Raw genomic sequence first — 15,087 nt, 5'->3', positions numbered from 1 at the left:
TCGGGAGAGAGTGCATATTTAGGTAGTTGTTGAACAACATCACTCCTAAACGTATATGAGGGATCAATACGGAGGTTTAAAGGTGGGATTAGGGATAACGAAACCTTGGTGCGATCTGAGTGAGCTGTACTTAATGCCATCTAGCATAATTTGAGAGAATATGTCTAGTAAATTGTGGTAATTACTCGGAAGAGAGTTACGACAGTTAAAGTGCTCATGATAGGTAGAGAAGACTTAGGCAAATTTATAGGAAACGTAGCGGAAAGAATTCCGACAATTGAAAAAATCATAACTCTAGACTTCCTTAGTCTTGTCTATAATTTCATCCATGTTAGTTGATAATTTTACTGCTTTATAATATTTGGTAGTTAATTAGTTGAAATAAAAATCAAATCTTTATAACTAGAAAATTATTTGAACTTGTGTGTTCTTTGCAAATTGAACAGTTGTAGCTAAGCCTTAGTTCTCTGTGTGATTCGACTCCGGACTTGTAAACCGGATTATATTTGCAACGACCACTTATTCCTTTTTATAAGGCATAGTTGGGCATGATCAACAACACTCCATTTGGATCTTGAATGTTGCTAGAACTTTGAGCAAGACATATTTGACATGTCCTTGATCTCTAATAAATATTCCATGAATTTTTATGAAATTTCGAAATTGTATATGTGATCTCTTTGTGTACTATAGGATTGGTGAGATCATCCTTGAAGGACATATATAACCTTATTTATATGCATGAATTAGGATTTGGGTGGAGTAGCCACCAAGTAACCCTAATAGACTTCTAATATTTCAAGAGTTGTCTTGAATTTAGAATTTATCTTGATCTGTTAAAATTTGAGTGTCTACCGCATTATAGGGTGATCAAATAGAATTATTTCATGATCTATTCGTTTTTAATAAGCAACATTATTACAGCATTGGGTTTCTAAATAATCAAACAAGTATGGGACAAAGTTTTAATAATGATAAAACTGGAATCTATGGCCGCCAAGCATATGGCTTCTGTTCTGGTCTAAATCTCTCCTTTCTTAAATAATTAACTCGAAGTCTCAAGCCTTGTATCTGCCATTAATGCTCGAATAGATTTTGCCAAACTTCCATAAAATTGTGCCGTTGAAGCAACCACTAATACTTACGTTTAGAGTACGCTCCCTATAAGATGCTTTGTGCACCACTGTTTTTTTTATCAATTAAATTGTGCATGGAGAGGTCAGATTTGGATGGCTACTGGGGCCCACATATATGGATTATATACTCAAAAGACCTCTCTTTCTCTTTTTTCTATAAAGAAGAGAGTAAGGAGAGAAAATATCCAACTTTAATTTCAGGTAAGGATAAAAGAAGGTCTTTTTTGAATTTTCAGGTACGCAGTTTTTTTGTCAATAAAATTCTGTCTTTATTTACCAGCATTTCTTATATGCTCAATGTTTTTTTATTTACTAATGTTGGCGTTTGATTTGGTGATTTTTTTACCTGTTTAATTTATATGGAAAAGGGGTGCTGCATTGTTGTTTTTAATCGAAAAATCACGTTGCTGATTGAAAATTTTGCACTTCTTTTACCGTGATTGAATTATTTGTTGTTAACATTCTCATATATACCGATTGACCACCTTATATCATTACTACTATAATAGATGAACCATGATTTGAAGCAAATTTAATTGTAGCAGATTCAGGATTGAAGAGGCACCAGAACAAAAAATGGGAGCTGGCGGCAATATGTTTGGTCCAACTAAAACTGAACAAAAGAAAAATCCTCTCCAAAGAGTGCCAATTTCAAAGCCCCCTTTTACTATTCCTGAAAGGCCAAATATACCCCTGTACTTTCGAAAATGGTTTAAAAATACCCCTCGTTATACTATTGTGCTATATATATGTAACGACCCGGCCAGTCGTTCCGAGAGTTATAGCCCTGTTTCACCCATTCCTGCTTCTTTATGTGTTGGTCGGCGGTGAAAAATTAGGTATCGGGGTCGGAATGGAATTCCGGGAGTTGGAGTAGGTTCATAGTGTCATTTGTGACGTGTGTGCAAAATTTGAGGTCATTTGTACGTGGTTTGATAGGTTTCGGCGTCGTTGGCGAATTTTGGAAGTTTAGAAGTTCTTAGACTTGAATTCGAGGTTGATTTGGTGTTTTGGTATTGTTTTGGGTGTTTCGGAGGTTCGACTAAGTTCAGGTAGTGATATATGACTTGTTGGATTTATTGGTTGAGGTCCCGAGGGCCTCGGGTGAGTTTCGGATAGGTTTGGGTTGTGTTGCGCTCGTTTTTTTTATGTTTCGACGTCGTTTTATCAAGCATAAATGATATCATATTGAACAAATGAGCTTCGATTTCTTTTTTGATTGAAGTATTAGATCCGTATCGTAATTACGGACCCGTAGCAAAAAGAATCGTCGAATTTGGACATCGTATGAGGATTTTATGGTTATTTTACTAAGAATTAGGTTGTTAGATGTTTCAGATTAATGATGAAATTACCACTGACGGTGTATTTAAAATTTTGCACGATTTGCAAATATTAAAACCTACATATCTCCTTCATTATAAGGTCAAATTGAGTGATTCAAAAGCCTAACTTGACTAAATATTCACAAGAAATCCATTGGAGGCATAAAAAGCAAGTTTCGTGATCGTTTGGCAGGAGAAACGAGGCAGAATAGGTGGCAGAAAAATATATAAAATGAGGATTTGTTCATTCGGTCATATTTTCAGTTGGGGAGCTCGGATTTGGAGGATTTTGGGGGCGATTTTCACCAAAAGAATTTGGGTAAGTGTTCTCTATTCAGTTTTAGTTATATTTCATGAATCCATCTTCGATTTTGGGATTTGATTGATGATTTCAAAGTGAAATTGAGGGAGTTAGTGCTTGAATATTTGGAGAGTTTTAGGTAGGGATTTGAGGGACCAAACGGAGTCCGATTTTGATAAATTTTATACGGTTAGACTCGGGAGAGGATGGGGGTTTTGATTCTGCCATTGTTGACTGGTTTGGAGACGTGGGATCGGGGGCCGGGTTTTGGTCGGTTTCGGATTTTTGGCATATTTTGTATTTTTTATTATGGAATTCGATTCGTTAGCCTATGTTGATGGTATTAATCTGATTATGGTTAGATTTTGAGCTTTTGGAGACCGAGTCCAGAGACGAGGGCATCCCGAAGTAGGATTTTACGATGTTAAGGTAAGCAACAGTTTTAACTCTGGCTTTGAGGGTATAAACCCGGAGAATTTGATATCGTGTGACTGTTTGGAGGTGATACTCACGCTAGGTGACAGGCGTGTGAGTGTATACCTCGAGGGATTGAGACTTGGTCAGTCCCGTGAGGCCTCATGGCCATCATCTGTGTTTACGTAGTTACTTGTTGTTGAACTTGTCTGCCTTCATGTTAGAGATCATGCTTAGGCTTTATTCATGCTCATATTATTTGTACTCAGTCATAGAATTTATTGTACATGTTTACCTCAGTCTCTATTATTTGCTAATATGCTATGATACTTGATGTGAGTTGTGTTCCCATATTTGTTGATGATGGTGAGGCTAGTGAGGTACATGATTGAGTGAGGCCGAGGGCCTGGTTGTGAGGATATTAATACCATAGTGCGTGAGTTGTCCGCGTAGCATGTGAGTTGACCGTGCGAGTCCAGGTATTAATACCATAGCACGTGAGTTGTCCGCGTAACATGTGAGTTGACCGTGCGGATCCAGGTATTGATATGATGGCACGTGAGTTGTCCGTGCTTAGCGCTTGGGCTTTGGGAGCCCCTCCGGAGTCTGTACACACCCCTAGTGAGCGTAGAGTGTTGAATGTTGAGTGTTGAGTGCGAGTGAAGAGTGATGGAGTGAAAGTGCTGTGAGGTTGTATTTATTTGTGTTGTTGTTGCATTTATCTGTTAAACTTCTTTGTGGCATTTACTGAGTTATGAAATTTACCTGTTTATTTCTGTTTATTTTTAAATTGTGAAAATAAATAATTGGACTGTTTTACTTAGCACGTCACTACTGCTCAGTTCCTTAGTTATTTCTGTTACTACTGAGTTGGTTGTACTCATACTATACCCTGCACTTATTGTGCACATCCAGGTGAGTTAGAGCGCGACGATCGTTGAGTTCAGGCCGATTATCTGTAGAGATTGCAAGGTAGATGCAAGCGTCCGCAGGACCTTGTTACTCCTTTTATCACTTCTTCTTTTGGATAGTTAGACAATTTATATATCTTAGTTTATAGTTTTGGACGCTCATGACTTAGTGACACCCCGATGTTTGGGGCTCGTTTCCGTATTTTCTATATTATATTTAGAGTTGATTTAGTTTATGAGAAATTCAAATATTGGTATTGTTTTATTAAATTCTTATAATCGATTTAGTAGTAATATTTTGGGAAATAGGCTTGTCTTATAACATGATAGGCGCCATCACGACCATGGTTAGATTTTGGGTCGTGACAAGTTGGTATCAGAGCCTAGGTTACATAGGTCTCACGAGTCATGAGCGGGTTTAGTAGAGTCTTGCGGATTGGTACGGAGACGTTTGTACTTATCTTCAAGTGGCTGCAGAACCTTTAGGAAAACTTCACATTCTTGAATTCTTTTCGTGCGATATTGATTCAGCTTGAAGTGTAACTCTTTGAATTCTTTCCACGCATTCGTATGCACACATGGGCGCTCGGTATCAGTTGTGCATCGACTGCTTGTGATTCCCTGGATGAGGTGCGAGATGTGATTTCTGTGTGTTGATGTCGGCCCAGTCTAGAGGACATGAGGCCGGGTTTTGACTGTAGCTTGAGCACTGAGGTGTTGATTGTGTGAGCGCGTGCTTGTGGTACTTTTGGGGATATTTAAGAGAGTATTCTGCGGCTTATGACCCTTAGGGCGGTGTGTTTTTATGCTTGGGTCTCGTATTGTGAGTCTGGGTTGAGGATTGTGGTGTTATGGCGGGGCAAAGTATCAATTTGAAGGTAATTCAGAAGAAACTCGGATAGATAGGACATCTTGGTAGTAGGTTGGATGAGCATGGTAATGGGTATGATTAGTTCTTTGGGTGTGTATGAGGTAATGAGTTCTACAAGTGTTCTATGGCAATGTCCTTGGGTTTTTGGTGGTCTGCGCAGTTTGGTTGAGTTAGAAGGATTCAGTCCTGACGGATTGGTTTTGCGCCATTGGGGTTCGGAGAAAGTTCTTGATGGTTTTGAGAACAACTCTTGGTACGTTCGAGGACGAACGTTTATTTAAGAGGGGGAGGATGTAACGACCCGGCCAGTCGTTCCGAGAGTTATAGCCCTGTTTCCCCCATTCCTGCTTCTTTATGTGTTGGTCGGCGGTGAAAAATTAGGTATCGGGGTCAGAATGGAATTCCGGGAGTTGGAGTAGGTTCATAGTGTCATTTTTGACGTGTGTGCAAAATTTGAGGTCATTTGGACGTGGTTTGATAGGTTTCGTTGTCGTTGGCGAATTTTGGAAGTTTAGAAGTTCTTAGGCTTGAATTCAAGGTTGATTTGGTATTTTGGTTTTTTTTTGGGTGTTCCGGAGGTTCGACTAAGTTCAGGTAGTGATATATGACTTGTTGGATTTATTGATTGAGGTACCGAAGGCCTCGGGTGAGTTTCGAATAGGTTTGGGTTGTGTTGCGCTCGTTTTTTTATGTTTCGACGTCGTTTTATCAAGCATAAATGATATCATATTGAACAAATGAGCTCCGATTTTTTTTTTTGATTGAAGCATTAGATCCGTATCGTAATTACGGACCCGTAGCAAAAAGAATCATCGAATTTGGACATTGTATGAGAATTTTATGGTCATTTTACTAAGAATTAGGTTGCTAGATGTTTCAGACTAATTACGAAATTACCACTAACGGTGTATTTAAAAATCTGCACGATTTGCAAATATTAAAACCTACATATCTCCTTCATTATATGGTCAAATTGAGTGATTCAAAAGCCTAACTTGACTAAAATTTCACAAGAAATCCATTGGAGCATAAAAAGCAAGTTTCGGGATTGTTTGGCATGAGAAACGAGGCAAAATAGCTGGCAGAAAAATATATAAAACGGGGGTTTGTTCATTCGGTCATATTTTGAGTTGGGGACAGAGGCGGATCCGGAATTTCTAGGTTGCGGGTGCCATACTACTTTAAACATAAACGTATTGTTATTTACCCGATCCAAACAGAGTAAATTTTAATACATCGGTTTTGATCAACTTTAGATTTCAGTTCGAGTTATTCGTCTTTTTCGTTTACATAAAAGTTGTTAGTTGTTTCAAACAAGAGTATTAGACGCTGTTAATTTCCAACTGTACCACCACAAGGGGTGGTGGTGTGCACAAAGAGGGTTAATATATCTAGTAACACTTCTTAAAGAGCACGGATTGTCCTCAACACTGCAACAAATACTAATAACACTTCTCAACATATTGGCTGCCCGAATCCTAATGTGCATTGGTATTCCAACGAACATAGCACAAGTCAGCGACGAAATTCACATTGTGCCACATTGTGCAGAAGTGCTCTCCCTGGCCATGGTATTCCCCATCATGAAGTTCTACAATTTCATAGCAAGATTATGGGAGAAACTCTGAATCCTAATTCGCTAGGGAGGAGGAATCACTTTTTTTTAATCTATCACTCATGTCCTCAAACCATATTCAGCAGTAGAATTGTAGAAACTGAAGCAAACCCACAAATGGCTGTCGTCATTTGCATCTGGCATAAGGATTTGGTGAATTTATATCAATTACTCATGTTTTACTACAACAACATACTAGTATAATCCTACATAGTGAGAGTTTGAGAAGAGTTGCGTGAACACAAACCTTACCCCTATCTTGTGGAGATAGAGGGGTTGTTTCAAATTACTCATGCTTTACAACAATAACAAGAACAACAAACCTAGTGTAGTATTCCTGCTTTATTAATTTATTTATTTTATCAAAAGTAAAATATTAAACTTTATTGGTAGCAATCCCATAATATTTATTTTAGCGAGGAGAGTAGCGTGAACACAAACCTTATCCCTATCTTGTGGAGATAGATGGGTTGTTTCAAATTACTCATGCTTTACAACAATAACAACAACAAACCTAGTGTAGTATTCCTGTTTTATTAATTTATTTATTTTATCAAAATTAAAATATTAAACTTTATTGGTAGCAATCCCATAATATTTATTTTAGTGGTGATCGGCCGAAAAATGATGATTTGGAGAAGGATAAACGGCATAACCATATCGAACTCGCGCGCCTTGGGAGAAAAGGCTGCTCTTCTACCACTGGCACCGTGCGCCAGCTTTTTCTTTTGGGCGTAAACATTAATATTTAGTCAATGTCTTCTACATATATACAGCTACATGCATATATACATAGAGTTTCAACCAAGTCGCCCGGGTGGCGTGGCACCCTCAAGCTTGTACATAGATCCGCCCCTGGTTGGGGAGCTCGGATTTGGGCGATTTTGGGGGAGACTTTCACCATAAGGATTGAGGTAAGTGTTCTCTACTCAGTTTTGGTTATATTTTATGAATCCATCTTCGTTTTTGGGATTTGATTGATGATTTCAAAGTGAAATTGAGGGAGTTAGGGCTTGAAATTTTGGAGAGTTTTAGGAGAGTTGTTTTGAGGGACCAAACGGAGTCCGATTTTGATAAATTTTATATGGTTAGACTCGGGAGAGGATGAGAGTTTTGATTCAGCCATTATTGGCTGGTTTGGATACGTGGGCCCGGGGGCCGGGTTTTGGCTGGTTTCGGATTTTTGGCGTATTTTGTAGTTTTTATTGTGGAATTCGATTCGTTAGCCTATGTTGATGGTATTAATCTGATTATGGTTAGATTTGGAGCTTTTGGAGACTGAATCCAGAGACAAGGGTATCCCGGAGTAGGATTTTACGATGTTAAGGTAAGCAACAGTTTTAACTCTGGCTTTGAGGGTATAAACCCGGAGAATTTGATATCGTGTCACTGTTTGGAGGTGATACTCACGCTAGGTGACAAGCGTATGGGTGTATACCTCGAGGGATTGAGACTTAGTCAGTCCCGTGAGGCCTCATGGCCATCATCTGTGTTTACGTAGTTACTTGTTGTTGAGCTTGTCTGCCTTCATGTTAGAGATCATGCTTAGGCTTTATTCATACTCATATTATTTGTACTCAATCATAGAATTTATTGTACATGTTTACCTCAGTCTCTATTATTTGCTAATATGCTGTGATACTTGATGTGGGCTGTGTTCCCTTATTTGTTGATGATGGTGAGGCTAGTGAGGTACATGATTGAGTGAGGCTGAGGGCCTGGTTGTGAGGATATTAATACCATAGCGCGTGAGTTGTCCGCGTAGCACATGAGTTGATCGTGCGAGTCCAGGTATTGATACCATAGCGCGTAAGTTGTCCGCGTAGCACGTGAGTTGACCGTGCGGATCCAGGTATTGATAGGATGGCACGTGAGTTGTCCGTGCTTAGCGCTTGGGCTTTGGGAGCCCCTCCGGAGTCTGTACACCCCCAGTGAGCACAGAGTGTTGAGTGTTGAGTGCTGAGTGTGAGTGATGAGTGATGGAGTGACACTGCTGTGAGGTTGTATTTATTTATGTTGTTGTTGCATTTATCTATTAAACTTCTTTGTGGCATTTACTGAGTTATGAAATTTACATGTTTATTTTTGTTTATTTTTAAATTGTGAAAATAAATAATTGGACTGTTTTACTTAACTCGTCACTACTGCTCAGTTCCTTAGTTATTTCTGTTACTACTGAGTCGGTTGTACTCATACTACACCCTGCACTTTATGTGTAGATCTAGGTGAGTCAGAGCGTGGCGATCGTTGAGTTCAGGCCGGCTATCTGTGGAGATTGCAAGGTAGATGCTAGCATCCGCAGGACCTTGTTACTCCTTTTATCATTTCTTCTTTTGGATAGTTAGACAGTTTATATATCTTAGTTTATAGTTTTAGATGCTCATGACTTAGTGACACCCCGATGTTTGGGGCTCGTTTCCGTATTTTCTATATTATATTTAGAGCCGGTGCAAACAAGTTCTGGGGTGGACTTTTAGTAATGGATGGGCAGAAACTTAAGAATAAAAAATGGTCATTTCCTTCATTTCGTTTTGGATTTTTGGAGCAAGGTTCTTGGGCGATTTTGAGGATTTCTTCACAACTACGACTTGGGTAAGTGTCCTATATCTAAAAGTAATTATATTTCATAAATCCATGGTTATATTCATTATTTATTTCGGATTTAAATGGAAGAAATCAAGACTTTTGCAAAACTTTTCAAGAACGAAAATGTTAGATTTGGAGGTTGAGTTATTATCGGAATTTGATAAAGTTTGTATGTTGGACTCGTAATTGAATGGGTTGTCGGATTTTATGAGTTTCGTCGGATTCCGAGACATGGCCCCCACGGGCGATGTTTGAGTTAAATTTTGGATTTTGTTAGAAAATTAGTATTTTCATATGGAATTAATTCCTATAATTAGTATTGACTGAATTGAATTAACTGTGGCTAGATTTGAGGCGATTGGAGACCGATTTGCGAGACAAAGGCATATCATAATAAAGAATTACACAGTTTGAGGTAAGTAACAGTTCTAAATTTTGTCCTGAGGGTATGAAACCCCGGATTATATGTTATGTGATCAGTTTGAGGTAACGCATATGATAGGTGACGGGCGTGAGGGCGTATGGGCGTGCACTGTAGAAATTATGACTTGGTCAAATTCCATAAAACTGTGTAGTTCAATAATATATTGTTATCTGTACATTCTTCATGTGGTAGAGAAATTGAACCACAAATCATGTTTAGATTATATATTGGCACTGTAGGGACCCACAGAGGTCCTGTACATGTTGAACTATCTGTTTAATTGATGTTTGTACTCAGTCACAGTTTACTTGTTTATTTTATCTCAGTCTCTATTGTTCATCATTCATGCATCATATCACTATTGTTTGGGCTGATTTCATGATTATTGAGAGCCCGAGAGACTGGAGAGATTTATGATTGAGTGAGGCCGAGGTCCGGATTATGAGATATTATATTATAGCACGTGAGTTGTTCATGCAACACGTGAGTTATCCGTGCGGATCCATATATTATACTATAGCATGTGAGTTGTCCGTTCAGCACGTGAGTTGTCCGTGCAGCACGTGAGTTTTTCGTGCGGATCCAGATATTATACTATAGCACGTGAGTTGTCCGTGCGGATCCAGATATTGATACTATAGCATGTGAGTTGTCCGTGCAGATTATAGCGCTTGGACTGTAGGAGATCCTCCGAAGTCTGTATATACCCCTAGTGAGAGCAGGTACCAACTGAGCGCGAGTGCTGAGTGAATGGAATGGTTGAGTGACAGTGGTCCTGAGAGGTTGCATTTGATTTCATTACTATTGCACTTCAGCTGTCATATATCATTGTTATTTTTGGAAATTTCTAATAGAGATTATTTTATGATAAAGTTGAACTTGACATGAAATTACTATTTTGGCCTCAATTGTTGAACTTGAAAGCATGCCTACCTTATTGTGTTGGAAATTACAGTAATTGGACTCAGCTGTGAAGCTCGTCACTACTTTCAGTTCTTTATTTAGTATTGTTACTTGTTGAGTTGGTTGTACTCATATTACACCCTGCACCTCTTGTGCAGATCCAGGTACTTCTGGACACGATGGTTGCTAGTTCTCAGTTTACTCAGTGACACCGTATTTTGGGAATGTATTTTATGTCAGTGATTTGTGAGATTTTCTATGAAATTCAAATATTATGTTTTCAAACTTAAAAAATATTGTCGTTTATTGAGGTTGTCGGTTTGCCTAATTTTGAGATAGGCGGCAACACGACAAGTTAGGACTTTTGGGTCGTGACAAGTTGGTATCAGAGCCCAGACTTGTACTCTATCTTGCGGAATTGATTCAGCTTGAAACATAACTCTTTGAATATCTTCCACGCGTTCGTGTGCGTATGTGAGCGTTCAGTATCAGCTGGATTGTCAGATTTTAAATGGAAGAAATCAAGATTTTTGCAAAACTTTTCAGGAACGAAAATGTTAGATTTGGAGGTCGGGTTGTTATCGAAATTTGATAAAATTTGAATGGTTGGACTCGTAATTGAATGGGTTGTCGGATTTTGTGAGTTTCGTCGGATTCCGAGACGTGTGCCCCATGGGCGATTTTTGAGTTAAATTTTGGATTTTATTGTAAAATTAGTATTTTCATATGGAATTAATTCCTATAATTAGTATTGAATGAATTGAATTAACTGTGGCTAGATTTGAGGCGTTTGGAGGCCGATTCGCGAGACAAAGGCATAACATTATAAAGAATTACAGAGTTTGAGGTAAGTAACAATTCTAAATTTTTTCCTGAGGGTATGAAACCCTGGATTATATGTTATGTGATCAGTTTTGAGGTAACGCATATGATAGGGGACGGGCGTGTGGGCGTATGGGCGTGCACCGTAGAAATTATGACTTGGTCAAATTCCATGAAACTGTGTAGTTGAATAATATATTGTTATCTGTACATTCTTCATGTGGTAGAGAAATTGAACCACAAATCATGTTTAGATTATATATTGGCACTGTAGGGACCCACAGAGGTCGTGTATATGTTGAACTATCTGTTTAATTGTTATTTGTACTCAGTCACAGTTTACTTGTTTATTTTATCTTAGTCTATATTGTTCATCATTCATGCATCATATCACTGTTCTTTGGGCTGATTTCATAATTATTGAGAGCCAGAGAGACTGGAGAGATTTATGATTGAGTGAGGCTGAGGTCCGGATTATGAGATATTATATTATAGCAGGTGAGTTGTTCGTGCAACACGTGAGTTGTCCGTGCGGATCCATATATTATACTATAGTATGTGAGTTATCCGTGCAGCACGTGAGTTGTCAGTGCAGATCCATAAATTATACTATAGCACGTGAGTTTTCCGTGTATATCCAGATATTATACTATAGCACGTGAGTTATCCGTGCGGATCCAGATATTGATACTATAGCATGTGAGTTGTCCGTGCGGATTATAGCGCTTGGGCTGTAGGAGCTCCTCCAGAGTCTGTATACACTCCTAGTGAGAGCAGGTACCTACTGAGTGCGAGTGCTTAGTGAATGGAAGAAATCAAGACTTTTGCAAAACTTTTCAGGAACGAAAATGTTAGATTTGGAGGTTGAGTTATTATCGGAATTTGATAAAATTAGTATGGTTGGACTCGTAATTGAATGGGTTGTCGGATTTTATGAGTTTCGTCGGATTCTGAGACATGGCCCCCACGGGCGATGTTTGAGTTAAATTTTGGATTTTGTTAGAAAATTAGTATTTTCATATGGAATTAATTCCTATAATTAGTATTGACTGAATTGAATTAACTGTGGCTAGATTTGAGGCGTTTGGAGACCGATTCGCGAGACAAAGGCATAGCATAATAAAGAATTACACAGTTTGAGGTAAGTAATAGTTCTAAATTTTGTCCTGAGGGTATGAAACCCCGGATTATATGTTATGTGATCGGTTTTGAGGTAACGCATATGATAAGTGACGGGCGTGTGGGCGTATGGGCATGCACTGTAGAAATTATGACTTGGTCAAATTCCATGAAACTGTGTAGTTGAATAATATGTTGTTATCTGTACATTCTTCATGTGGTAGAGAAATTGAACCACAAATCATGTTTAGATTATATGTTGGCACTGTAGGGACCCACAGAGGTCGTGTACATGTTGAACTATCTGTTTAATTGATGTTTGTACTCAGTCACAGTTTACTTGTTTATTTTATCTCAGTCTCTATTGTTCATCATTCATGCATCATATCACTGTTGTTTGGGCTGATTTCATGATTATTGAGAGCCCGAGAGACTGGAGAGATTTATGATTGAGTGAGGCCGAGGTACGGATTATGAGATATTATATTATAGCACGTGAATTGTTCGTGCAACACGTGAGTTATCCGTGCGGAGCCATATATTATACTATAGCATGTGAGATGTCCGTGCAGCATGTGAGTTGTCCGTGCAAATCCATAAATTATACTATAGCACGTGAGTTGTCCGTGCATCACGTGAGTTTTCCGTGCGGATCCAGATATTATACTATAACACGTGAGTTGTCCGTGCGGATCCAGATATTGATACTATAGCATGTGAGTTGTCCGTGCGAATTATAGCGCTTGGACTGTAGGAGATCCTCCGAAGTCTGTATACACCCCTAGTGAGAGCAGGTACCAACTGAGTGCGAGTGCTGAGTGAATGGAATGGTTGAGTGACAGTGGTCCTGAGAGGTTGCATTTGATTTCATTACTATTGCACTTCAGCTGTCATATATCATTGTTATTTTTGGAAATTTTTAATAGAGATTATTTTATGATAAAGTTGAACTTGACATGAAATTACTGTTTTGGCCTCAATTGTTGAACTTGAAAGCATGCCTACCTTATTGTGTTGGAAATTACAGTAATTGGACTCAGCTGTGAAGCTCGTCACTACTTTCAGTTCTTTATTTAGTATTGTTACTTGTTGAGTTGGTTGTACTCATATTACACCGTGCACCTCTTGTGCAGATCCAGGTACTTCTGGACACGGCGGTTGCTAGTTCTCAGAGTTTATCTGTTGGAGATTATCGAGGTGGCTTCTTGGCGTCCGCAGACCATGACTCTCTTTCCTTTCAATTTTTTGTAATGTTCTATATTTTTAGACAGTGTTTTTAGCATTTAGACTTTGTTATCATTTAGATGCTTATGTATTTAGTGACACCGTGTTTTGGGAATATATTTTATGTTAGTGATTTGTGAGATTTTCTATGAAATTCAAATATTATGTTTTTGTGGTTTATTGAGGTTGTCGGCTTGCCTAGTATTGAGATAGGCGCCAGCACGACAGGTTAGGACTTTTGGGTCATGACAAGTTGGTATCAGAGCCCAGACTTGTACTCTATCATGCAAAATTGATTCAGCTTGAAACATAACTCTTTGAATTCCTTCCATGCATTCATGTGCGTATGTGAGCGTTCAGTATCAGCTGGGTTGTAAGATTTTTAATGGAAGAAATCAAGATTTTTGCAAAACTTTTCAGGAACGAAAATGTTAAATTTGGAGGTCGGGCTGTTATCGAAGTTTGATAAAATTGGAATGGTTGGACTCGTAATTGAATGGGTTGTCGGATTTTGTGAGTTTCGTCGGATTCCGAGACGTGTGCCCCATGGGCAATTTTTGAGTTAAATTTCGGATTTTGTTGTAAAATTAGTATTTTCATATGGAATTAATTCCTATAATTAGTATTGACTGAATTGAATTAACTGTGACTAGATTTGAGGCGTTTGGAGGCCGATTCGCGAGGCAAAGGCATAGCATAATAAAGAATTACACAGTTTGAGGTAAGTAATAGTTCTAAATTTTGTCCTGAGGGTATGAAACCCCGGATTATATGTTATGTGATCGTTTTGAGGTAACGCACATGATAGGTGACAGGCGTGTGGGCGTGCACCGTAGAAATTATGACTTTGTCAAATTCCATGGAACTGTGTAGTTGAATAATATGTTGTTATCTGTACATTCTCCATGTGGTAGAGAATTTGAACCACAAATCATGTTTAGATTATATGTTGGCACTGTAGGGACCCACAGAGGTCGTGTACATGTTGAACTATCTGTTTAATTGTTGTTTGTACTCAGTCACAGTTTACTTATTTATTTTATCTCAGTTTCTATTGTTCATCATTCATGCATCATATCACTGTTCTTTGGGCTAATTTCATGATTATTGAGAGCCAGAGAGACTGGAGAGATTTATGATTGAGTGAGGCTGAGGTCCGGATTATGAGATATTATATTATAGCATGTGAGTTGTTCGTGCAACACATGAGTTGTCCGTGCAGATCCATATATTTTGCTATAGTATGTGAGTTGTCCGTGCAGCACGTGAGTTGTCAGTGCAGATCCATAAATTATACTATAGCACGTGAGTTGGGCTAATTTCATGATTATTGAGAGCCAGAGAGACTGGAGAGATTTATGATTGAGTGAGGCTGAGGTCCGGATTATGAGATATTATATTATAGCATGTGAGTTGTTCGTGTAACACATGAGTTG

General features: G+C 38.6%; 1 long non-coding RNA gene across 2 annotated transcripts; it reads left to right on the top strand.

Annotated features, from left to right (window-relative positions):
* The first annotated feature begins 1,311 nt into the window (after positions 1-1,311).
* Positions 1,312-13,811, top strand: LOC104095208 (uncharacterized). 2 transcript variants are annotated; one of them, XR_011413821.1, is made up of 8 exons: positions 1,312-1,372; positions 2,655-2,780; positions 3,125-3,191; positions 8,793-8,855; positions 9,016-9,165; positions 9,507-9,574; positions 10,645-12,449; positions 13,561-13,811. It is a non-coding gene; the product is annotated as an uncharacterized lncRNA (long non-coding RNA). The 2 variants fall into 2 exon arrangements; XR_011413820.1 differs by having other exon boundaries at positions 8,793-9,165.
* Positions 13,812-15,087: the final 1,276 nt, after the last annotated feature.

This window comes from Nicotiana tomentosiformis, chromosome 2 (genome assembly GCF_000390325.3).
Source record: "Nicotiana tomentosiformis chromosome 2, ASM39032v3, whole genome shotgun sequence".
NCBI lineage: Eukaryota > Viridiplantae > Streptophyta > Magnoliopsida > Solanales > Solanaceae > Nicotiana > Nicotiana tomentosiformis.
Note: the sequence above shows the minus strand (reverse complement) of the source record. Positions and strands in the feature narration are given on the sequence as shown.